General features: G+C 35.7%; 1 long non-coding RNA gene across 2 annotated transcripts in view; it reads right to left on the reverse strand.

The window, feature by feature from the left end:
- The window catches only part of LOC120297803, a 197,565-nt gene that overhangs the window by 133,223 nt on the left and 36,470 nt on the right, over positions 1 to 27,872 (reverse strand). For both annotated transcript variants that reach the window (XR_005553893.1, XR_005553892.1), the window contains exon 2: positions 10,284 to 10,366. This is a non-coding gene — a long non-coding RNA (uncharacterized LOC120297803). The remainder of the gene's footprint in view (positions 1 to 10,283; positions 10,367 to 27,872) is intronic.

Genomic DNA, 27,872 nt, shown 5'->3' on the forward strand with positions numbered 1-27,872 from the left:
AGACTCTTAATGTTATTTTTGTGGGGCATCTTAATTTCTTCAGTTTTCACTATTTTTCCTTGTTTGATAGTAAGTGTGGCACATTTGTCCCAGCTAAACTATTATTATTAATATTGTTGTTGTTTTGTTGTTGTTAATAATAATAATAATATAAATCTTCTAAAATTAAATAACTAAAATTCCATTACAAATCTTTAAAATATACTCTATCCAGCATTCCCTCCTTTTAATTTCAATTCAAATAATTTCGTCACTTTTATTCTTAATCCCATTCTCCCTGCTAGAGGCTCCCTACTTCCCAAACCATTTTTATTTCCATAAAAAATCACTTTGCATTTTCTTTGCCTCTCCTAACTGGTCTCTAGCTCTTTAATTATATTATTTGCAGCTATCTTGTTCTTTAAATTTTGCACCTTTTTTCATTATACTATATATTCATTCACAGATTCATTTCATCATTTCACCAAGTATTCTTTTTCATACTTCCTATGCGTGTAATTCCACATACTTCTGTGGTAAACGGTAACATAATTCTTTTCATGGGTTCCATATATTTTCAGATCTGTTAACTCCATTTGGATCAGTTTGTATCCTTCACTGTTCTCTGAATCTTTCATCCTAAACATTCAAATCAATCACTATTTTAGATTTATATTCATTCTTTTTCCATGTGTGCATATAAATAGATATATATATTAAAACAAGTAGTCAGACATTTTGCTAAACAGGTACTCACCAAATACTGCCCTCTTTCATTCTTGAGTAGCTTTTTTCTACACTTTGTCATCTTGTTCCCACCTATTTTTAATATCATATAATAGAATAAACTCTTCCCCAAGATTACATTTATTGAGAATGCACAATTTTTCCTCTAAATGCATTCCCAGTTTTTTTCTTATCACCATTTCCCAGAATATAGCATGCACCCATGATCTATAGACATATGTATAGATGCATAGCATGCATCTATGATCTATAATCAACCAGTGGAATGGCTTGCCTTCAGAACTTATTTGTGCTCCATCACTGGAGGCTTTTAAGAAGAGACTGGACATCCATTTTTCTGAAATGGTACAGGATCTCCTGCTTGACCAGGGGGTCAGACTAGAAGACCTCCAAGAACCCTTCCAGCTCTGATGATGACAATGATGATATCTTTCACAAAATGCATGAATTCTTGTAGCAATTTGAACCTACTTTATGGTCTCCTCTGACTTAGAGAAGTCAGAGGCTGAGAGCCCCCAAAAGTAGTCAGCTTCAGCATTCAGTATACAATCAACCTTGTGAGGCTGACTCAACCAGGAGTCAGCTGAAGCTGGTGTAGGAGAAGACAGCTGACAGGGGCCCCAATTCTGAAAGACCATCCTGCCAAATGCTGAGTAAAGGTGTTTGCTTGGCATGTCCAGAAGCAGAAATGTACATGCCTTTTTGTTGGGAACATGTGCCTGTTTGCATCCTAAACCTTGGCTCTTCAACCCTAGCTCAGCTAAAGAACCATCCTATCAAATGGATGTTTGGGTTGTTATGGACTATGTTTACTGGTCCTCTGTTCTTTGGGCTGAACACTATCGGACAAGATCTTGCTGTCCTATAAATATTGCTAGAGTCTGTGTGGATCTGCATCTTCTGGCTCTCTGCCTGCCTTGTCTATAATTGCTTATTACTTGCTCCTAAATGATTTGCAAATCAGTTTGGGGTATGTGTTCAGCCTTAAGCAGGCCATCTACAACATAATCTAGATTAGGGGTGTCAAACTGCTGGCCCACGAGCCGGGTGCATCATACAGAGGCCGCACCCACCCCAGCTCTGGCAATGCAAAAAAAGTTGTTATACATCGCAACACATGACGTGACGCAGCGAGTTTGACACCCATGAACTAGATGACATGAAAATCATAGTTTTTGACATACATACCACCATTCATAATTAAAGCTTTACTTCCCTGAGTGTATGCATCAAATCTACTCCATAACATCAGATAATATTCAGATGTCAAACACCCTTCCTGTTTTTCTTTCTTGCACTTAAGTCATTGCTGTAATTGACAAATTGATAAGTGTGATTTCAGAGGGAACTTGGGATTTTCCCCAAAGCTATGATGTACTTTTCAGCAGAGGCCCTTGTTGAAGCTTGGAATGAGCATGTGCCAATATGCCAAAAATATGACCAAGGATCACTTCTAACTCAAGTATGCTCATGTTATTCCAAACAAGTATGATATTTACATAGCAACCAACCTCACACATGCAACTCTGGGTGGCATACAATTCAATAAAATAACAGATAGATAAAAAGCAATCATTATAAAATATAAAAGGTCATTATTAAAACAAGAATATAATTTAAAATATTCAAACCCATTGAGAGAACAAGAATATCACTTTCAGTGAAGCCATCTAAGAGTGTCCAGTCCCTTTTGACCCCCAGGGCTGATGACATAACTAAGTCTTGAGGGACCTATCCTCAAATTTATTTACCCAAATCCTGCAACAGTTCTTGGTATGTTTTAAAGGGCTGGAGACTAAAACATATGAAGAACAGTTGCAGGATTTGGGTATGGCCAGTCTAGAGAAAAGAAGGACTGGAGGGATATGATAGCAGTATTCCAGTATTTGAGAGGTTGCCACAAAGAGAAGGAGATCCATTTATTTCCAAAGCACCAGAGGGCAAGACAAGAAACAAATGGGTGGAAACGAATCAAGGAGAAGCAACCTGGAATTAAGGAGAAACTTCCTAACAGTGAGGACAACTAACCAGTGAAACAGCTCGCTGTCAGAAGTTGTGGGTGCTTCATCATTGGAGGTTTTAAAGAAGAGACTGGACAGACACTTGTCTGAAATGGTATAGGGCAGTGGTCCTCAACCTTTTTAATGCCGCGACCCGCAACCGGTCATAAGTCAAGGACTACTCAACCGGTCGCAAGTCGAGGACTACTCAACTGGTGCAGCACCGTTTGCAGAATGGGACCTTTGGCGGGCTCAGCAGGGCAGAGACAGCCTGGACAATTCCTATTGGCTTTTGAAAGCCAATAGAATTAGACTCTATTCAAGAGAGTCTATTCTACTGGCTTTCAAAAGCCAATAGAATAAAAGGGTGTAGCACAGCTAAGGAAAATGGGAAAAAAATGGCGGACTGTGTTGTTTGGCGACCCCCATGAAATGGTCGTTCGACCCCAAATGGGGTCCCGACCCACAGGTTGAGAACCACTGGTATAGGGTCTCCTGCTTGGACTAGAAGACCTCCAAGGTCCCTTCCAGTTCTATTCTGATTGATTGATTGATTGACTTTCTAAGCAATAGCATGGATGGAATTAGCCCTAATTTGTGGGATGACAGAATGTTCATAAGATGGGTGCCATGGTAGAAAAGACCAACAAATGCAAGTCCTTGGCTGATGGAATCTGTAGCTTTCTGCCAGATCTAATGGGGTAGGCTGATATAATCAGGGAGAAGCAATCCCTCATATAACTTGATCCCATGCCAGGAAGGGCTTCAAATGTCAAAAACATCACCTTCAGTTGGACCCAGAAGCAAACTGAAAACCAATGCAGTTGGCTAAGCAGAGGTGTTACATATGCTACCTTAGGGGCAAACACAACTGCCCACACCACTGCATCCTTAACCTTCACTGTATCCTTCACCACTGCATCCAGATATTCTTCAAGGGCAGCCCCATGTACAGTGCATTACAGGAGTGCAATCTAGGGCATGAGAGACTGTTATTCATTTCTCATCAAACTGGAGATATATGAAGTGTAGAGTACTATTATACCTGACAGTATGTAGCAAAAAACCTTGCTACAGCAATGGGATTTCAACTTCCTTTTTATTTTTGATCCTATCACTTTTGGTTCCCTTTTCTCCCTTTCCATGAAGCAGACTGCTATCACTAGAATGAAGTCAGTTCATCTCTATGTCAATTAAAAGAGAAGTTTATGGATTATAGCTAACATTGACTGGAATCAAATGCCATGCTGGTTGTTTTATTTGAGCATGTTGTGTGATGCCAGACACTGTCAACTATCCATCATGGTTTATGGCTTAATGTAACTGATGAACCCAGATAGCTATAGTTTATTGAACAAACTCTGTTTAAAACAGCTACAAGTCAGTGAAATGAATGAAATCAATTAGTTTGGGCTGCCAGTCAAGGTAATCATATTCTGGGGACTGTCCTGGGTCTCATGATAGCAAATTCCAGTTTTAGATACTTGCCGCAATATGAAAAGACTCCTGATATCTTCCTTGTGCATTGATGTGGGTGTTAACGGAGTCCTATGACCTGCTTAATATTGTTACTACCATTGTTATATTCAAATTAGGGCCTTTCCTTCATGAGTACTGTATGAATGTGGCCAGTCAATTTAGAAAATGCAGAAACCACTACAAGGACTGAGTCAAAATGAGACAGCTTTCTATCTTTCTACAAAGTAACTCCCACATGACTTGGGTTCAAAAGATGTGGGTGTGCTGGTCTTGGCATAGGTTGTTCCTTTTTCTGTTGCCTTTCAAAAGCAGGGAACATGCTTTGCCAAGCACAGTTAAAAGGATTTTAGAAGACAATTCTGAAGGAAAAAACAACTCTCTGGAGAGCTGCTGCTGGTAAGAATAGACAGAACAGGACCAGATAAGCCAAAGGTCTGACTTAAGATGAGCTTTTATTGTGCAATTTCCCTGTTTTCATGCTGTACTCTGTTTCCCTATGATTTCTTCTAATCTTTTTTCTTATTACAGTAAAGGAGAGAAAAATGGGAAAGCTGCCCAAGATATGAAACACTCTCAGTACAAAGCAACTTGCCTACACACAGAACTTGCACCTACAATTTAGAACCTCACAAATAACAACAAAATCAAACTTAAAAATAATTAAAGATAGACTTGAGCTGAGTTGCTTACCTAAATATTAAAAATACTAAGTGGAGATCGCATCAGCTTTGTGGTTACATGTGTCATTAGTTCCACATTCTGGATTTTTTTTTGTGAAATGTTCTAGTCACATCTTCTCACATTTAAATTAAAACTCACTTTTTCATATGTATTTTGACAGCAATCTCTACTTGCCTCATACTATTGTTTTCATCTTAATGTACATAATGTACATAAAATAAAACACAAAATACAAATCAGTGATATGATTCTAACTGGGTATTTTTAAAGATGGAGGATAACTCTCCTAGGACTTGTTCACATAGTGCCAATAACCTCAAGAGCAAGTATGTGCCAGTATCATTTTCATGCAGCAGTTGGGCAGGTGCTTGAGACAAGTAAACAAAGTTCTATATAAAAGTGCACTTCAAGAGCTAGACTTCAGATATTATCTCAATAATAGTATAATTCAAATCAGAACCTGAGGATGTACAGACATATGAAGAGAAAAATCAACAGACAAAAGGGAGTTCTGTACTGATTCTACCCTACAAATGCAGGTTTGTTTGCCTTTTCATGATAAGGTCATTTCCTGTTTTGAAGCCTGACTGGGCTAGAAGCTTTTAGAATAATCTGGGGAGCATTTTCAGGTGAAAATCAGTGATGCAAGAAGAATTACATACCTTTGTGCTTCCAACCAAAGCATTCCCTGCCCTCATTCATTTGGCCAGCCAGATAATTGGAGTGCCATCCAAACCAAGGTTAGATATCTTTATACTGATGGATTTAATTCCAATAGCTTAAACATTGTTAAGAATGCCAGAAATTGGATATAAAAGAAAATGATTTTTGTCGTCTTTATGAAGGACCTGCATGACTTGTCACTTACATATTCAAACATGGTCAGAGACCAAAATATCATGGCTTGTTCAGTATTTAATAACCTAAACAGGAGGTACAATGGCATTTACCACTCCATGGGTTTTCCAAACATTGTTGTCAGATTCATCCATTTGATAAATTACAAGTTATACATTTCAGTTTTGCAAAGTCATTTCATGAAATGCAACCCCAAGCCAGATGCATTATTGCTGTTCAATAGCTTCCATTTTTTTTATCTTAAAACCATTTTTTCATCAGAATTGTCTGTCAGTGATTGCTTCTTTATGGTCCTAAAACTTATGCCTGTGTCATCAATGATAGTAACTACCTTGTCTGCTCTTGGCCTCTTTTATGATTGCTTTTAATTTTTCAGGGGTTTCTCCAGAGAGTCTTATAGCCAAAATATTTAACATTTACCTTTCTTATTGGAACTTTCAGTCTATAGTCTTGTTTACTTTAACTAGTAGTGAAAATTTTATTTTATTTGCAGAGTAAGGAATTCTCAACATTTTTCTCCAGTATCAAATCCAGTAGAATCACAAAATTGAAAAGGGCCTTACTTCTATAGCAGTGATGGCAAACCTTTTAGAGACCAAGTGCCCAAACTGCAACCCCAAATCACTTATTTATTGCCGGGTGCCAGGTGGGTCCACTGGGTGGGCGTGGCTGTGATGGTCATGGCAGACTGGCTGGGTATGGCCAAGGTGGGTGTGATCACCTCGATGTTGCTCGTGGGGAGGGATGCCTGTGGGGGCCGGGCAGGGTTGGGGGAGATCCAGGGGGTTTCTGGCAGGTGGGGCGGTGGGTAGGAGGCTCGTCCTGCTGGGTAGAGGCGAAGCATGGCGAGGCAGGGCAGGGGTGCCATTGTCACAGGGCAAGGTGAGGCAGGGGCTGGGGCGGCTGCTGCCTTGACACCATCAGCTACTGGACACAAGAGGTCAGTGAGTGCATAGGTGCTGGGATCCATCTGGCCATGTGTGACCTCAGCGAGTTAACAGGTGGCTGATTGAAGAGGGACAGTTGCCATTCCGGGGTATGGTGCTCCTGCCCACAGAGAGGGCTCTGAGTGCCGACTCTGGCACGCGTGCCATAGGTTCGCCACCACTGTTCTATAGCATCTGTGTCTCAATTTGATGACTACTCTAGTGAAGGAGAACTCAAAATTTCACATCCTAGACTTATACAGATCCCAAAGTATATATCATAGAATCACTGGGAAGTACAAAGCCTCTTTACTAATACAATCCATGGAGGGGAAAATGTCTTGTGTACAATCATTGAACGTATACGGTACTATCCACTGCTGCATTTGCCAGCCTAGCTGAATATGGAGTTAAATCATTTGAGAGCTGTTCCCTATCAATCAGGAGGGCAAGATATAGAATAATGGATTTAAATTGCAGAAAGGCAGATTCTAGGTGAATTATATAACAAAAATCTGTAAGAATATTTTTATAATACAGCCAAAAGGAAGTGGTCTTCCTTTTACTGGATATGTTCAAACAGGAATTGAGCTGCCATCTGTTAGGAATATTTTAATTTGAATTCTTGTATAGAGCAGGGACTTGAACCCAATGACCCTTTCAACTCCTATGACTTCTTCTACAGAGTTAAATCATTACAATCTTTTAAAATGTGTTTGAAACACTGAACTGGGGCTGAATGCTCAGAACTTTCATTGGCTATCTTTTTTATTTCTAATAATTGATATGTTTTTTTCCTCCTGGGGCTCTAGGTGGATCACAATAAAATAAAATATATATAAACTACCACCAAACATTAACGTTAAAATAAAACAAAATGAAGTTCATCATGTGACCCCTTCACTAATTAGTTCCTGGGTCACCAAATGGTTGTACTGCCTACATTAAATGCTTGTTGGAGATGCAGTCTTAAGTGCTTTCCAGAAAAAGAGAAACATCCCAAAAAGACAAAAAAGGAGAGATTTTCACCTTGGGGGAAGAGGGGAAGGGAGACTTTTGCACAGTAAAGAAGCTATCACCATAAAGGCCTCCTTCCTGATTCTCCTCAGCTTAACTAATGGGAGGGAGGTTCTCACCCTGCTCTCTTGGCTTGCATGAACGGACAAAGGAACTATACTAACCAAAGGTAACAAAGACTCAAGCCATAAAGGGATTTGCAAGTGATAACTGACACCTTGAATTGGGCCCAGAATCCTAACTTAGCCAGTACAGCTCCCTCAAGATTACTCTATATCAGCACCCATCAGTCCACAGCTGCATTTTGGACCAGCTGTAATTTCCAAACTGCCTTCAAAGATCACCCCTAATGAAACAAATTACAAGAAGACTTTTGTAACTCTAAGCATGAATTATTGTTGCCAGAGCTTTTTTTTTTTTTTTTTGAAACAGAAATGATAGTGGTTGGATCACTATTTGGATTCCTCCAAGATTAGTTCCATGCACTTAAGTCACCACCTAAACAAACAGAAAAAAGTCTACTGATTTTTGCTATACTAGTAAAAACATGAGCGCTGCTGGGCTGCCTGGGTGATCTATGGCAACCTGCCATAAGGAAGTATTAACTTATCAGCAAATGAATACAAATATATTTAAAAGAATTCTGCTAGTGAAATTGTTCATATCTTTTCTCCCCCCCCCCTCCGAAAAAATAACTTTTACTTGGTAATTTACCTGATACAGAATATGGATTGCAATCTATGTTCCAGGACATTAAGAAAAATTATTAGGAAGTGTCTGCTCTGAAATTGTTCATAGAGTTTTGCTTTGAAATAAAGGAAGGTGTTTTCAGACTCTGCAAGAAATAAGAACTATATTTTGCAATACTGATGGTATTTTTCAAGTTGGAATCAATTCACAGATTTGTTTTTGTTTTTTAAAAAAAGCTAGAAAAACTTTTTAACAATGAACATGTCATGATTAGAATATCAAAAGTGAAAGACCAGGATCATATATGAAGTTCCAATTAAAGTGATTTATTATTAATCATGTGTATGCACAAGAATCTACTCAACTAACAGTACTATTCAGGCACTAGATAAAGGTCAATAGAATTCAAGAAGAGTTGGCCAGTCTGTTTGTGGCTATGTAGAGATTCTAGGCTGATTCCTCTTTTGACTCCACCCCCAGGTTCTGCCATTCCTTCTCCTATATTGAGTTTAGGGTTTTATAAAATAACATAATAGGGAAAACATTATGATTTTAAGCAAACACATTTTTCATAAAGCTGGAATGTTATAGAATAGGATATAGAGAAGCTGTGCCTCTTGGAAACCCACCCAACAAATTCAATCCAAGTAAAATAGTGTCATAGCGTTGTATAGGAAGAAATTAGGCAACCTAGAACATCCAGACAATTAACTTTAGAAAAATGACTAGTGCAAAATATATCAATACATGATATTCCAAGAACATGAATTAATTGTGCATTGTCTCCTTCAAAATAACTATACTTCTTCTCTTCCATTAACTAATAGAGACCCTACTTTAAGTGAAGCCTATGTGCTTTTAGTAAAGTACTACAGGCACAGTTTCAGGGTATGCTGCAGGTCTTTTACATTTTTTAATATTTAATTCTTATCTAAGAAAATAGTACTCAATAAAATTGACTCGACTGGCCACAACACTGTTAGACTTTGGGAAGACTTTAAAACCTGGTTGTTACTTCAGGTACTGGGATTAAAAAAGCTTGACTGTAAGGTATAGTTGATGTTGGCATGGAGTGTGTGGTGGTGTTGTTGTGTTTTGTGTTGTTATTGATTTTGTTTTATTGTTTTTATTGTTGTAGGCTACCTGGAGTCATAATTTTGTGAGTTGGGCTGCCATATAAATCCTTTAAATAAATACTATAAAATCTAAATGTAAAAAACATAGCACACAACAGAAAATAAAAATAAAAATTATCTAGTAGTAAAGCTACACGTATACAAAATTTGAAAGTATATGAAAATATATCTTCAGTATCAAGGGAAGATTTAAATTCTAAACATCCAAATTTTAATATTTATGTCCTGAATGACATTTGTATGGCTGGAAGTAATATCTTAAAAATAGTTTCGTCAACATAACCACTGTAAATACAGAAAGCAAATATGAATAAAACAGAACTTAACTAAAAGTTCTTCAAGATTCTTTTCTGTTATGTTAATTTTCAGTCATTGCTGTTTCCTATATTTTAAATATAACTAATCCAAAGAAAGATATATTTTTCAACATTTGTCACAATAAATTCAGCAACAAACCTTAAACCACTTTACAAGTCTTCAGGAAATGGTTATTAAACCCACAGTAGAATTAATTGCCAAAGGCTATTGGGTAATTTTTCCACTTTCCTCAAAAACATTCAGCTGAAATGAGTAAGAGATGCCCAACTGTATCTGCAGGACCACAATCAACTTGCTGTTCTAGTCAACACACTTCCAGAAATGCATGAAGCAATGCCTGAAATGCTCTTGGGAGAAAACTGATCTTTTCAGAGACCAGCAAGTCTGTTTTGCACATTTCTAATGATATTTATTCAGCACACATTGCAAGAGCAGACAGAACTCTTTCTCACCTTTGCATGTCCCTGCAAAGAATTTCTTTTCCATGCTTGTAAATTTGAAGGTGCTTTGTTATCCTGAGTTGTATTGCTTTAATCTAAATGGGAAGAGGAGAAACATTAATTATTAGATCACCATACTCCTACAACTCTTCCGAAAGTTTTACAAGTTTAAAATCAGCCAAAACACCAGTATTATAATTACAGCAATTAAAATTCACAATACTGTAAAACAGGGGTGTCAAACTGCTGGCCTGCGGGCCGGACGCGTCACCAGGAAACCGTGCCCACCCCATTGCCGGTAATGGGGAAAAAGCTCCGATACATCACGCAATGTCACGTGAAGTTGCGAGTTTGACATGTCTGCTGTAAAACCTTACTTTGTGTCCTTTTCCAGCAACAGTCTTAATAATTAAAAGTTCTATGAAGCAACTTGGTCTTCATTACTGCCTAACTTTCAGGGAATAGGCCACCAAATAGATCTGAATGAGAGGTGTCCAGAGGTTGACATCATAATAGAAAAGCACTGGCTCTTACGTTGCATTGAACTCCACAGGGGAATCTTCCAATCTTCCTGCTTGGGATGTGCAGACTGCATGGATACATTCTACTTATCTCAGATGGTCCCAGAGATAATTCAGTTCAATTCAATCAGAATAGAGCTGGAAGGGACCTTGGAGGTCTCCTAGTCAAACCCCCTGCTCAAGCAGGAGACCATATACCATTTCAGGCTGTCCAGTCTCTTCTTAAAAACCTCTGGTGATGAAGCATCCACAACTTCTGAAGCAAGACATTCCACTGGTTAATTGTCCTCATTGTTAGGAAGTTTATCCTTAATTCCAGGTTGTTTCTGTCCTTGATTAGTTTCCATCCATTGTTTCTTGTCCTGCCCTCTGGTGCTTTGGAAAATAAGTTGACCCCCTCCTCTTTGTGGCAACCTCTCAAATACTGGAATACTGCTATCATGTCCCCCCAGTCCTTCTTTTCTCTAGACTGGACATTCCCAAATCTGCAACTGTTCTTCATATGTTTTAGTCTCCAGGCCTTTAGTCATCTTAGTTGCTCTTCTTTGCACTTTTTCCAAAGTCTCAACATCTTTTTTGAAATGTGGTGACCAAAACTGGATGCAGTATTCCAGGCATGGCCTTACTAAGGATTTATAAAGCGGTGCTAATACTTCACATGATTTTGATTCTATGCCTCTCTTTATATAGTCAAGGATTGTATTATCTATTTTGGTTGCTGCTGCACACTCTTGGCTCATGTTTAAGTGATCGTCTACTAGGACTCCAAGATCCCTCTCACAGTTATTGTTTTTGAGCTAGGTTTCACCTAATTTGTACTTGTACCTTTGGTTTTTCCTGCCCATGTGTAAAACCTTGCTTTTCTTCACATTAAATTTCATTTTGTTTGTTGAATAGGGCCCATTGTTCAAATCTGTCAAGTTCATTTTGGATCCTGAGCTTATCTTCTCGGGTGTTGGCTATTCCTGCCAGCTTAGTGTCATCTGCAAATTTGATGAGTTCCCCTTCAGTTCCCTCATCTAAGTCATTTATGAAGATACTGAAGAGTACTAGGCCTAAGACTGAACCTTATGCTACCCCACTGCTTACTTCCCTCCAGGTAGATGTAGTACCATTAAGGATGACTCGTTGAGTATCAGTCAATTACATAACCTTCTGATGGTGATGTTGTCTATCCCACATTTTTCTAGTAGGTTGTGGATTACTTTGCCATATGCCTTGCTGAAGTCTAAGTATACTATGTCCACAGCATTTCACTGTTCTACTAATTTAGTCATTTGGTCAAAGAATGAAATAAGATTGGTTTGGCATGATCTGTTTTTAACAAACCCATGCTGACTTTTAGCTAAAACTTTATTTGTTTCTAGATTTCACAGATCTGTTTTTTGATTATCTTTTCCAGTATCTTCCCAGATATTGATGTTAGGCTGATTGGTCTGTAGTTTCCTGGGTCTATTTTTTGTCCCTTTTTGGAAGATGGGAACCACATCAGCTCTTTTCCAATCCTCAGGTAATTACTCAGTGTTCCAGGATTTTTGAAATATATAATACAATGGTTCTGAGATAGCATTTGACAGTTCCTTCAGAACCTTGGGATGTAATCCATTAGATCCCAATGATTTATATTTGTCAAGATCAGATAGGTGTTCTCTAACCATTTTCTTGCTTATTTTAATTTCTAGTCTGTCTTTTATGATTAGGATTTTGGTAGGTTGGGCTATAGTTTCTTTTTGATTGAAGACTGATGCAAAGAAGGAGTTAAGCATTCTCTCTGCTGCCTGTTACTTTCTTGCCATCTTCTCTGTTAAGTGGACCTACTGTTTCCTTGAGTTTTTCCTTGTTATGTGTATGTTGAAACTTTTTTTTTATTATCTGTGACTTTTGTTGCAAGTCTTTTTTCATTTTGAGCCTTTGCTTTCCTGACTTCATCTTTGCAGATTCAGGCTATCTGCTGATACTCTGCCTTATTTATGTGTCCCTCTTGCCACTTTTTTGTACTTGTCTTCCTTGTCTTTCAGTTTATCAGAGACATCTTTGTGCAACCTGGGCACCAAGCCTGCAGTACCAGATTGAGTATAACAGCTGTCCCACCCAAAACCTGGGCTTCTTCATTTAAACTGATTATAACTTTGAGATGATCATCAGCCCTGTGTTCAGCACTTTGTAAAGTCTTTTCCAGAGCTTACAAAAGCTTGAGTTATTGTCACCAGGGTAGCAGCTATTTTTATGTGAGTAATCTTTTTTCCTTCTCCATTCTTCCAGGAGATTAGTACTTTCAAACTTCCAAGATTGATGTCAGGCCTCCTAGATAAACAGATAGGACATATAACCAGAAGAGCTAATTCTATTTTATTCTAAGACTGCATTACAGAATCTTGCAAGTCTGAAAATACAAATCTCCTGCCATTGCTTTTAACATCCTGATAAATTAGAGCGAGTTCCTCCTAAATTTCTTTCTCTGATTGTTAAGCACTTGCAAGGTCCTCCTTCTCTTGTCTGATAGTTTCCTAGGCAGAATCTTTTCCCCTCATCCCTCAAGATCATTCCTATATACCATTACAGGGTTCTCTAAAGTGGTCAATATTGAGCCCCAGGGTTCTGATTACTATTAGTATTATTAATAGAAGTAGTTAAAGTAATATTTATTGAATTACTCTTATATAATCAATGTTTGAGGGTTGATGAACAATCTGAAACTTCATAAAAGAGTCAAAGAGCTGAAGATTTTAGGGATCTCTGCTACAGTTTAATATTATTAAGGGGACAAAATCAGGTTACTTCTATAGGGGACCCATCATGGAATGTCCACACAAGGTCATCCCATCTGGTACTGAAGGCTATCAAATAATGGTAGTTTTCTCTCTATTAACAGGGTTCCATGATGGAAGTTCCCTATGCTACCATAACATCCTATTCCATTAGTAGTAAAAGAAATTTGCGAAGGTTACTCTCTAAGTGGAATGCCTCTATAGTATTTAGGACAATTTTCTGCACTATGGCTTTAAACAGCTTGTCACCTTTACTAATACTGAGAGAAAATGAACCCAGCTTAAGAAAAAGCTATTGATATTTGGCAATGATACTGCCACTGATACAGACAGTGGTTGCTATGGCTTCTGATTGGTGGATTTCCTGCTTTACTTTCTCCACTCCTGCTGAAAATAAGCACCAATTACTTTCCTTTTGGTGGCAGAACTTTCAAAACATGCAATTTTCATTGTGTGAGTAAACAATATCCAGTAATCATAGAATCATACAATTGGATGTGACCTATCACACCTATCTAATCGTACAATTAGAATTCACCTATTCAAACACTTCCAAAGTGATTGTTTCAATGCAAATCAGTTGTTTTAAACTCAAAACCTTGTCTTGAACTCTAAATGAGGCAATTTCATTTTAAAATATTTTGCACGCCACTAACTGAATATAGTCAAGACTTTATTTCGATCATCAACCTGCAAGGTTTAACTAAAGATAGATTTACTATTGTTCTTAAAAATGAGAAATAAATACAAAGAACTTTTGTTAGTCAAAAGATTTCCTGGAAAGGATTTGATTATTTGACAGAAATAGAAACGCTACAGAAATAATTGAGCTACAAGTAATAACTAGAGCTGCATCTTGTAAATTGTGGGCATAATTTAACATAGTTTCAACACTTTGAAGCTTGGTAGTGGCTTTTGAATATCTGCAGTGAACTGCAATGTGTGTTCATACGAAGGATAACAGATATCATTCTATTTTCAGAATTTCTTGTAAGAAATTATGTCTAAATTTATTTAAATTTGTTATACTTGTACACTCCAACAGACTCTTAGATTTATAAAATCCAAAGGCAATGAAAACAGTTAAAAACAAACAGCAACATACACAAAATGGGGCTGTCTGCGATTAGCTTAGATCCAAATGCCAATATCCCATATCCATCAGTAGTCAGAAAGATGCTTTTATACACACAAACAGCATCATAGAGTTGAAAGACACTTTTTAGATCTTTGAGTCCAATCTACTGCACCAGATAAAAAAGTAAAATTAAGATATCCCTGATAGATGTTTATCCAGCCTTTCCTTGAAAACTTTTAAGATAAGGGAACTCAGCACTTGCTTAAATAAGTCATCCAAACGTCAAACTTCTCTTATTATAGGGAAGTTCTTTCTCCTGATATTCAGCTGGAATCTGCCTTCTTGTAACTTAAGGTCATTATTTTGAATTCTTCAGGTCAGAGCTATAACCCTTCCAGTATATGCAGCAAACGAGCACATTCACCTCCCAGCCATCTTTTCTCAAGGCATCATATTAACTTAGCTCAGCATATTTAAAAGATAATTCAGAAGTGCTCTGAACCTTGTGTATATATAGTATCTTTCTGCTCCCAATTATACAGCTGTGACGTTTTCAGACTGCCTCATGAGTCCTCCCCCATCCCATCCCCAGAATGTTAATACTTTACATGAATTGAATTATTAGAATGGCACTTTTTAATGCAACGTTTAAAACTGCCCAGCCACCAAAGCTTAACTCTTCATGCATATAAAGTCCCATTGAGTGACCATGGCTTAACACAGTTTTATGGCTATGCGCATTTATCAACAGCCTCAACCAAAATTGTACTTTGCAGTCTAGAGCACGGGTGTCAAACTCGTGACGTTACGTGATGTGTCGCGATGTATTGTGACTTTTTTTCCATTGCTGGCAATGGGGTGGGCGTGGTTTTGGCGTGACGCATCCCGCCCGCGGGCTGGCAGTTTGACATCCCTGGTCTAGAGTCTCTATCTATGAACGGGGATGTATATAGGGAGAATATACTTTTTTATTTCTTTATATCAATTTATATTATGAGAATAAGGGATAATTTTAACTAGAGGCTGGAAAGCATGTTAAGGCAAGAGCTTAGCATATTCTGAATGTATAAATTGAAGTGAACCAAGTGTATGAAGCTGACTACAAGGATCAAAGTCCAGTTTGCTATCGTTTTTGAAATCTACTGCATACTTTCAAGGTCCAATGGAGGGGATATGAAGTAAGAGTTCCTACAAATGAAAAAAAAAATGGCCTAGGCCTAATTCCCAAAGAATTTCAGCTCCAGGATCACAAAACAGAAAAGTCGTACAAGTAGTCCTCAACTTACAACCATAGTTGAGCCTGAAATATCTGTTGTTAAGTGAGACAATTGTTAATTTTGCCTCATTTTATGACCTTTCTTGCCACAGTTCTTAACTGAATGACTGCAGTTGTTAAATTAGTAACAGGGTTGTTAGGTGAATCTGGCTCCTATTTAACTTTGCTTGTCAGAAGGTAACAAAAGGTGATCACACCATCCTGAACGCTGCAACCGTCATAAAAATGAACCAGTTGCCAAGCATCCAAATTTTGATCACATGACCATGGGGATGCTGCAACAGTCATAAGTGTGAAAAACGATCATAAGTCACCTTTTTCAGTGTCAGCGTAACTTCGGCCACTAAATGAACTGTTGTAAGTTGAGGACTACCTATAATTTAAATTTTACCCCCGTTTGGCTAGAAGGAGACCACCTTGCTGTTCACAGAAGACCTAGTGGAAAGGCAGAAACGCAGCATTGAGTTTAGATTGGTACAAGTGTTGTGCATGTCAGTACATTGATTCACTGAAGATGCCTAGTTCGATATTGAAATTTCTGCAAATAAACAACCAAGCTCAGACAATTCCACAGTTCAACCCTGAGCTACAGATATTCCTTCTATTGGATGTCAGCAGCATCAGGATAATTGAACTGATTTATTTCTAGCTCAAGTGGGGTGTTATTGGAAGTGTTTTGATTTAAAAAGGATTTCTGTGTATATTTCTGCATGTGTGTGAGAGACTGAGGGTTTTGCCCACTGAAGGGAACAGGTCTTCAGGCCTTGTAAGGGACGTGTAAGCTTAACAGATTTGCAGCTCTTCCTCAGTTCCTCAGTTCAAAGGGGAAAGATGAAATTCACAATAATAATCTTAGTGAAATGATTCAATGTACCATGAAATTTACCACTCCACCCCTCTCTCTTGTAGTATAGAAAGGTATTTTTCCCCAGGAAGGTGTTCTTAGCATTTTAGAGATGAGAAGACTATAATGGAATATTTCCAAACTTCTTCTCAGGGCTTGGGGAAGTGAAAAGAATTGCAGTCTGGAAATGCTCTAAGTCAATAGAAAATGATTCACACTCTAATTTAGCTTGTGTCTCAGCCACCCAGGGTCTAAAATTCTATGAAGATATTTAAAATTTGGAATGCTTTGTTAACAGCACAATATTTTTACAGTTGCCTATTATTCGACATGTCATGCAGCACTTTTTTAAAAAAATAAATCAAATTGCAACTAATATACACAGATTAATAAATTATATGATAATTTAAGATAGAACATTTGTAGATTTCCCCTAGAAATGAGAAATAGTATCCCCAACAACACAAAAGTGTCAAGCTGTGCAGTCAGAGTTACTGACATTTTTTAAAATACTGGTACAGTAATTACATTTTATGACCGAGTATGGGAACTAGGAAAAGATATTACAGTAATATAAAAATCACAAACCTGATGAGAAAATAAGATTTATCTTAAAAATTCTCAGTTAGAGCATTCATCCATTTATTTTTAGGGAGAAAAATCCAAGCTGAGCTTTATTTATTTCATATCAACCAATTACTTAACTTCTGGAAGTCAATATTACAGTTTTTATTGACTGAACACAGAAAGCTGTCTCACACAGATTGGCTTATTTGTCTGTCTAGCCTTATATTGATCACAATACAGATAGTCTTCGACTTACAACAGTTTGCTTAGTGACCTTTCAAAGTTACGACACTGAAAAAAAGTGACTTTGGACCATTTTTCACACTTAGGACCATGGAGCATCCCCCATGGTCATGTGATTTACATTCAGATGCTCGGCAGCTGGTTCATATTTATGATAGTCACAGTGTCCCGGGGGATCATGGGATTCCTTTCCGAGACCTTCTGACAAGCAAAGTCAGTGGGGAAGCCAGATTCACCTAACAACTGTGTTACTAATTTAACAACTGCAGTGATTCACTTAACAAATGTGGCAAGGAAAGTCGTAAAATGGGACGAAATTCACTTAACAAATTTCTCACTTAGCAACCTAAATCTTGGGTTCTGTTGTGTTTGGAAGTCAAGGACTGTAACAGGTATTAGCTTTCCATGGCTTGCACCTAAAATTTGCTGCTACCTGATCTTTTCAATGGAGGCCTCTGGGACAGAACTTGTAACCTGCAACACAATTGTCCATGGAGATTCTCAGTCATCCAGGTCATGGTTGCCCCAAAGGTGCTTTTTCAACACCTGAAAATCTGTACCCTGAAGTAGGCCACCTTACACAGCTGAAAATCAGGGCCTGCTTTAAGACAGATCCACCTGGAAGATATTATATCTGGGAGGATGTGATGCCACTATTTGATGATATCCATTAAATAAGAAACAAATGATACATTCAATTGCTCTAAAACAGAGGGTGAAGAATCTAAAGTTCATGAGATACATTACGGTCATCAAATCTGTGAGAATGCAAACTTTCTTTCCTGTTACAGTGGAAAAAATACAGGTCACAAAAAAGAATATGGTGAATACAATACAATTAATTCTTTAACAATTAATGTATAGATATACTGAATCCAAGAAGGCGAGGGCTTCAGAACTACTACTCAAAATATTAGCATTCTATTATAACTGCAGTTCTTGGTTGCTTCCAAAATCTAATTTTAAAAAGCAGGACTTTTTGGCCATTATAGATCTGTCTGTCCCAATCAAAAAAACTACCAATTTACTGTAGTTAAAAGACTCAAGCCAAAAGTGTAAAAAAAATTCTCAAATGTGGCATGTATTGTAAACCACATATTAATTTATAGAAATGGCAGCAGATAAGATCCTTTGGCACAGATTTTGACTTTAGATTGACTTAGGGTGTCATTTTTCCCATGAAAATGCGATTTCCTTTCAAATAACATTCGGTGACATGTCTGCTGTCTTCTTTTCCCATCTCTGCATATTGTGGTTCTTCTGAACATCCTATTTCACAAAGCAGCAGCTGCAGAGCCTTAATATGTATCAAAGTGAAACGCCATCAAATAACTGGCTTTAACATTCAAATGACTTATTGGCAGAAACAGGTTTAAAAATAGGAGTTTTCATGATAAACAAACTCAGCCTCACAGGAAATGAGTGAGGAGCAAATTGCAGAAAGTCAACATGTAAGATTTTTGTGAAGCCCTAATTTTGTTGTATAAATACACGGCATTCTTATAAAATGATTATTTCCACAGTCACACAAGACTCTTGAGAGCAGAGTCTTTAATTATCAGTTTTAGTAAGTTAAAGAATTGAACACATAAACATAAGATTACAATGAATGTATTTACACGAGAGAGGAGAAAAGCTAGATCACACATATATATAATGAAAAATAGGCACAAAGAACAAAATCCAATGTGAGAGAAAGTCAGCTTTCCCCTTTCCTTCCTCTACTGCCTTTCAGACATCCAGATCATATGGGGGAGGAAGACCCACATGGGAAAAGGGAGAATTGTCCCTCCCCATTCTACAGACAAGAAGGAAGAAACTATACACCATTAGGAAATGAACAAGGCTAATGTTAGATTTGTTCAAATTTGCAGCTCTTTTAAACTTTGGATGTAAACTTAATCTACTTAATTGACATTTGTTTATTTTTATGAGAGTTTTGTGTATCTATCAATGATGGCCATTTGGACTTAAAAAAAAAAGAGAGAAAAATCACTATTTACCAGGGTGAAGATTTTTATTCCAGTGACAGACATGTTAGTTTTTAACAACAAATACAACAAAGAACTTGATAGCATTTTAAAAAATCCAAAGATATACACACAGACATGTGCAGACATGCGCGCGCGCACACACACACAGAGTAATTAAATTATAAAAGGTAGAGTCTAAAGATCCTAAATGTCTCAAACATCTGCGCCACTTCTAAGTAAAATCGACTTCTGTACATTTTGCTACTAGAAATGTCATTACCAGCATCCAAGAAAGAGGACATTTATAAACTCGGGTCTTTATCAAAATAAAGCAAAAAAGAAAAAGCCCTTGAATTTAAAGCCCCAAACATAAATAATAATCATTCCTATGAAAAGACAGAACATCCTATCTTTTGGTCTTAGATCTGTTGTAATAAGAAACAAAGTAACACCAATAAAAAGAACCTTTCTCAGAGATTTTTTAAAAAGTCTGGAATAGTTTTTCCTCAGTTTTCATAATATTGAAATATAGGTTTATCTAATGATAAATAATTTGGATACAAAACTAACTAAACAATACATTTCATTTCTACATATTTGTATAAGCAGAGTCAGGAATGGAAAGCAGAAATGGGGAAGTGTGGAAATTTCACTTGAAAACCCTAAGACCCAAAGATGGAATCTTATGCATAAAGTCTAGCTTCCATATCTCCGTTTCGTCAAAAAAAGGAAAAACAGTATATTTAGAAACATGTAGGAGGAAAAGCTCCTCTCCAAACCTCCCACTTCAACTAAAAAGTATCTCGTGCTGCATCAGAGAAGCCACAAACTATTTCTAATATGAATTGTTAAGCCACAAACAGTAGAAATTATGGCAAAGCAGCATGCAGAGCTCCCTGGTAAACAACTTTCTTTTTTTAAGAAATAAGTTTCCAGTCCCTATGGTTGCAAGAGAAGTTTGAAAATATGTGAAAAAATGTGATTAAGATAATAATAATAATAATAATAATAATAATAATAATAATAATAATAATAATAATAATAATAGTAATAAAGTTGGAAGGCACCTTGGAGGTCATCTAGTCCAACCCCCTGCTCAGGCAGGAAACCCTATACCATTTTGGACAAATGGCTGTCCAGTTTCTTCTTGAAAACTTCCAGTGTTGGAGCATTCACTGCTTCTGGAGGCAGGTTGTTCCACTGGTTAATTGTTCTAACTGTCAGGAAGTTTCTCCTTAGTTCTAGGTTACTTCTCTCTTTGGTTAGTTTCCATAGATCCCTTAAGAAAATCCACACTTATCATGGTTGTCTTCCTTTTAAAAGACCATATTACAAACTTTTCCTGCGTGTCTTATTTCTTAATGCTAAATATAATTGGACAACTCTAATATTTTGGGGAAAGACACATCTAAATTGTGTTGATTGCTTGTATAAAAAATCCAATTTATGTATGACTTTGAAATATTGATTTCAAAAGTATGGTCATCAAAACCAAGAAATCAACTGATTATACCCTATCAACTAATAATACAATTTAACTTATTTAAACCATAGAAGGGTTGAGGCAGAAAGTGGTCATCACTCACTGGCTAAATGTATTTATGACCTCAAACTAAACATACTTATGATGTCAGACTAAGCTAATCGAATTAAAAAGAAGTGGAAGAAAAAGAATGCAACTTACTTCTAAAATAAAAAGGGCAAATTTCTGCCATCAGAAAGCCAGTGATTTAAGTTTCTAATCTGATGGATTTTAGAATTTTCCACACTAGTATTTTTGATGAAAGGAACTTAAACTCAATTGTTCCAGTAATATTTGATTTTTGTTATAAAACATGATGCAGTCCTTTGCTCAGACTAGTTTTGCTTGTTTGCCTCTCTTGTCAACAGGATAATCCTCAATTTTATTTTTTAAAATAATTTTTTGCAACTGTAAAAACAAAGAATTAAGCAAAAGGGAGAAAACTCACATATATGATGATCAGAAATCCCCATTCTAAGGAGACAGATATATACAGGACGGAGGGGCACCAAAAGAGAAAGAAATTGAAGCTGTAGTTCTCTCTCCAGGGCAAAAATAACAATTGCATTATTTTGTATTTGAAACAGATAACATTTTTAAAGGGCTGAAGTTGGCAGAGAAAACCCAGGAAAACCCAGAGGGGAAAATTTTTACACTGCTGTTATCTCTTAGCAAATGGTTTTTGCAGGTTTCAGAAGCACCTCAAAACCCAGCGAAGTTTTAATAGCTGGCTGAAGATCGCAAGATCTCATTTACATTGATTTTATTCCCACGAAGAAATGTATTGTTGCCTCTTAAAAATAAAGTGCTATTCAAGACTGGAGTTCATTTAATACTTAATTCATATTAAATATTACAATGACCCCACCTACCCCTGCTAGTTTTTGTTGTGAAGAAAGGCCATTGACTCCATCAATGAAATGCTTTGTTGCTAGGATAAATAAAAATTATCATTAATATCAGCTTCCAAACTGAGGGAAAGTCTCTAAATGCAAAATAAGAATTTATTTTATTATATGGGCAGGAAAATCCAACATCTAGTAGGTTAGAAATGAAATAAAAAATTATACTCGTTCCCAGGAAATTTTGGAATACTATAATCTCGCTCCCTCTTTCCTTTTCTTTAAACCCTTTGTGGAGAGTGTGTGAGAATGTTATGCTTAAGAAAAGTCTTCCTTTTCTTTCAACTTTCTATAATTTTCATGAAGTTTTGGGAATTAATTCTTCTTTCCTTACTTTTTCCAACAGTGTATTTTGATTCTTGAGGGAAACTGCACTATCTCTCCACAGTGCCTCCTTAAAGAAAATTGGGAAGATGTTTTCTCCACTGCAGCACGACTGTTCTTTTATCGGGGATAAACTACTACACTGCGGGTGCTGAATTATGAGAGTTAACATCTGCCATCCTAATAAAAAAAATGCAGAATATCTTCCATTGGTTTAGGGACTTTCATGGGCATATGGAAAGAGCTCAAAATTCTGAACCAATGCTGCAACATGTCTAGACTTCAAAGGCTTCTTGCTTCTGAAAAGGTTAAACAATTTTCCTAGCGAAACCAAGTGTGGGTTGTGAAAGACTCATGTTAAATGAAGAAAATTTTCCCCAAGGGCTATTCATTTGTATCACCAAAAGTCATCAAGTTTCGGTTTCAGTTATTTGTATTTATTTGTAAAAACAAAGATTAAAGTAGAAGAATGAAAACAAAAATCTAATATTGATTGTTATATTCTACAACTATTTTATTTCAGCAATGCACGACAAACCTTTAGTTGAAAACTATTGTTTCTTTATAGTTTGGAATATCTGTGTCCTTATTTCTAGATAATGATTTGTAATGGAAAAAAATTAGCAAATAGAGAAGTTTTTCCTATTTTTGATTAAGTAAATATATAATTAATACAATTTAATCATATACCAGTAGTTTTTCATTTTAATTACTAGCTATTTCCTTCAATTACAGCAGACAAAATAGATATGTGAGGACACCAAAATAAATGTCAGTTAATTAAATTTGTAAGCAATCACAGTTGTAATTTTACATTCAAAAGTGGAATAAATGTTTTACTTAAATCAGAGAACCGGAATTATATCCAACTTCGATATAAATGTCTTTGAAGCATTTTAAGAAACTCAGTAAAGAGAACTTGAGCATAAAAGAGATTGCTGGATATGTAATTGAAGTTCTCAGAATTCATTTCTTTTCTGATAAGAGCAATTCATCAAACAATATCTAAATACTGGAGGCTCCTTTCAGTGGTTAGCTCCACCACCAAGGAGGGGAATCATTTATTTGTGTGTGGATATGTATAAAAAGCATAAAGAAACAGAACAACATCAATATAGTCACATACCTATATACATATCTACCTCTAGTGGTCTTTCTGCTTTTAATGTGCTGTTTTTGTAGTAGTTCTATTGTTTGCTTCTCTTATCGGTTCTGTCTATAATTTGTGGGCACAGGTTTTAGTAGAAGACATTGTGTTCCTAAACTTCTTGCAATATGTGAAGTACTCATTGTGTACTCAGTCGGTGGAAAACCACAACTTTTGAGAAGGTTGAATAGATGAGATTTGAATTTAACACATCTGGAATTACTAGTTTGGAAAAGGCTGCTACAATTCAAGAGCTACATAATTTAATCTTGAAATAAGAAGTAGATAATGTGTTTCTGAATCGAAAGAAACCTAAACTATTACATATTTAATTTTTTGCATTCCAAATCAATGTCAAGCTATTTGCACTTTCATAATTTGCTCCTTTTTCTGAATGGTTCAAAATGTTTGATACAATTTATAGTCTTCATGTAATCATTCATTAATAGATTAATATCAAAATATTTATCTTAAATTAAGCTTCATCTTAGTTTTCATCTTAAATTAAACTACATATCAAAATCTATTTTTACTGTAAAATTTTATAATTACTCACAATACTCATATTGGGAGTGTTTTCATATTTAGCTTGAGTGTATTTAGAAATAAACATCTTTTAATCAAGTATAGAAAAGCATTATATTATTATAAGGTAAATAAAGGTCAAACAAACCAAATATGAAATGGTACAATAATTTGGCCAGTTGAAACAAACAGTTTTACTGTTTAACTTCTAGTTACTTGATATCTTTTCCTTTTGCTGCACTAAACAACTCTATTAATAACCAAAATACAACAAACTAAATAACCATTCTCTGTAATTTAGAAGTAATACTACTGAGAAAAAGACAATCAATGACTTAAGAAAAGTACCTACTATGAAAATCCAATTCCCAGCTAAGCAATTCTTGAAGCATTAATTATTTTTTAAAATTCAACTCTTTAAAGCAGTTTGGTCTCCCACGCTCTGTCTTGGAGTGAGTAAGACAAAATGACACATTCTGAAACTATTCACTAGAGCTCCCATTTGTCTAATAACTAAAGTTAAAATTAAATTAAACTGTCTCTGATACGTTCAAAACAGGATTCTAAAAGTGAATGCAGTTAGCAAACTAACCCAGAAATTGTAGTATTCGACAATGGTTTCTTTTTCTCTTTAGCTGAGTTTAGGAAAGGTGACATTTTATCAATTCTCCAATCATTATCTGTTTTTCTTGTGATTATTACAAATGAAAGATTAGCAGTCTGTCAAGGTAAAATAAATGAATGACAAATGAATGACAAATTTTGTAAGTGTATGCATGTGTTTTGAAGGTGCAAGTTGGAGTATAGAGGGGCTAAGTTACCATAACTTAGCATACATTTTATATACTCATGCCTCAAAAATAAAGAAGACAAGCAATGTCTTCTATATTTCTTCACTTCCTCTGCTGCTGATATTAACTATTTAGCTGAAGCCTATTTTTCTTCTGTTACCGATAAGCCAGGGAAACAAAGGATTTATCTATACAATTATAATACAATGAAAATAAATGCTGCATTGCAATCAGTTAAATAAACAGAAACTAAGTTATGAAGTGCCACTAGCAAAACTATATTCATAAAGTAATAAAATCAACAGTAGTGACTGCAGAGATGAAGTCCCGAAGTTTAAAGTGAAAGCTGGTAGTGCCTTTATCTTAATATATTTCTGAGTTTTTCCACTAAACACCTTTTTTAAACATCCCACATTATTAAAATTGCAAAACACTGTGCAGATGATATAGATTGTTTTGACTCATTTCTTAAAATGTGTACTGCAAATGTGAATGTATTACTTTGCACTTATTGTACACAATTTCCCTACCCCATTCTTAGTAAGAACAAAACTCAGCACGACTGCATAATCATTATGTATATGTAAATTGCTCTGCTGTCAAGCTGAAATGTTCCAGAAAAATTTCAATACTTTGAAGTATAAGGAGAAAATAATAAATACCTCTACTATAAACTGCAAATGATTGAAGTTTATTTTTTAAGGCAACATCAATTTCCAATTACAATATTATTCCATTTTTCAAACTACATCTAGTAATAAACTAAATTTAGAACAACTTTATTAACTGCTTATTAAGAATAACAATTTTTTAAAACTGAAAATACCAGAGATTTCTGAATGCTGTTATATTAATAGATCACATATAAAAATTGGTATGTACAAAAATATATATGAATACTAGATAATTAGCCTAATTAGGATTAACACTCCCTGATTATTCTTGGTCTTACCTAATCTCAAGAGGTTTTACTTCTGAGTAGCAATATTTAGGACTGTACTATTATTCTATGATCCACATGAATTTTTAATAAGTCACATCTGAATATGTTTACAACCAGTATTTTAGATGCATGAAGTATCCCCTATTACATGAGAGAGAAATTTCATTTTTAGATATTGTTTAGTATCAAATACAGTTTTTATTTTGGAAGGGAGCAAATTTGGTCACTTTGAACTGATTTTAAGTTTTTCTACTATATTCATCTAATCACATAGTTTGATATCAAATTGCTTGATTGGAAAAATAAAATCCGGAGAAATAATTCTAGCTATATGGATATCAATTAGAATATCCTGGTTTCGACAATAAGCATTATATCAAAGACTGGTTCAAAATAAAGATTAGAGGCAGATTAACTAAATTTAATATCCATTAAAATTACAGCTATCATCACACTGAATTCAATGAAACTTATATTCAAGTGATTTTGTCCCAATCCAGCCCCAAAAGGAGAAAACCATAGTAATAAACTAAGCATTTGCAGAAATGTTACATACAAGCATGTGAACAAACAACCCCAAGGAGATGGTGAGGTTTTTTCTTAAGTCAATTTGTTTAAGATTGCAGTAGACAGTTTGAAAGTATGTATATATAATTCATCTTTTATTTGCTTCTAATAAGTGCATTTGTAGATTTCCTAAACAATCTACAATCTAAACAATCAATTATATTAAGTGTTAATCAGTTAATAGGGGGATATATGAAATACTTGTGGATATAATAAATATATAATAATATATTTGTTATATTATTATGTAATATAATAAATATAATAAAAAGCAATCTCTTTTCCAATCTTTTTAAAATGATATCTGACTCGCTGTCCATTCACACTGATGCATTCTGAGAAAGATCAAGGATTTGTAGCTAGAACACCATTTCTAAAAATAAAAGCTAACTGCATTATCAAAAAAAGATTTTTTAAAAAAATATATAAAAGCTTTTCTAGTAAGCCAAATTTCATTTTTGCATACATTTGGAAAACAGAGCAGTTGCATGAAGTTATATTGAAAAAGCCTTTTAAAAAGTTTCTTATTCACTTCAGTAGCTTTATAGTAATGTGCTGTACAGACCTTACTCATTCTTTACCACACCAACCCTGTATGTGGTAGACCACTACTTTTGTCTATTTATTATCTAATAGTAGACAGTGGAGCTACTGTTGAGATGCTAAACGCCCTATGATGGGAAAAAAAGTTTAAAAAACAGATCTAATAGATAATATATTGTATATTTGGCTATACCAAATATGAATAAGCTGACTATAGAATAAATATTACGAGAATAGAAGCTCATATTCAGTTTTGCAATGAATGCAAACTCTGGTTGGCAGTTATTTATTATCTATTTATTTATTAGAGCTGATATACTGATTCATTTCAGCATCGGCCAGACTCTGCAAAATTTTGCTCATGAAGGCTCCTCACCTTTCAACCAAGATATCTGAGGCTAACCTGGAAGTCAAGAAAATATAACTTGCTTCTAGTGCAATTTCTGTGAGTAACTTGTTTTTAAATCTGTTGTTGAACAACTGTCAAATAATGCATGGGTTGTCAATCTTTTAATCAAAGATAGCTGAAAACAAAACTGAGAAAAACACCTTGTGGCTTGACTAGAGTTACATTAAATTTCTTTCTTTCAAAAACATTTGTGTTTTAATGAACAGTAGCCTTTAGAGCATACGCTATATGTACCTGACATTTAAAGCGACACACCCAAGTGCCTATATTTATCTTCAGATGAAACCTCACTTCGAGCTTCTGCCAGTTTCAAACTTAGAAAAACCTCCACATTACCCCACTGAAATGAAAAAAGAGAAGGAAAGAGAGCACCCACATGGAGGGGGAAAAAACGTCCTGTGCAGATCTATTTAATGCAAAAAAAAAAAAAAAAAAGGCTTGTCAGCTGTTCGTTTTTGTTTTTTTATTCAAAGCAAAGATGTAAAATATTGTTTGTTCTGTAACTGTCGTTTCTGGGATGTAATATTATATTCAGACAAACAGCTGTATCTTCCTTAAGTTGTACCTGCAACAAATAAAGATGGGCTGGGCAGCTGGGACTTTATTGTATTAAAGTAGTCTAATCATTTATCCATAAAAAATGGTACCAGATTAGAGA

The sequence above is a fragment of the Crotalus tigris genome, unplaced genomic scaffold (genome assembly GCF_016545835.1).
Source record: "Crotalus tigris isolate CLP2741 ecotype Arizona unplaced genomic scaffold, ASM1654583v1 scf7180000023713.2527936, whole genome shotgun sequence".
Classification (NCBI taxonomy): Eukaryota; Metazoa; Chordata; class Lepidosauria; order Squamata; family Viperidae; genus Crotalus; species Crotalus tigris.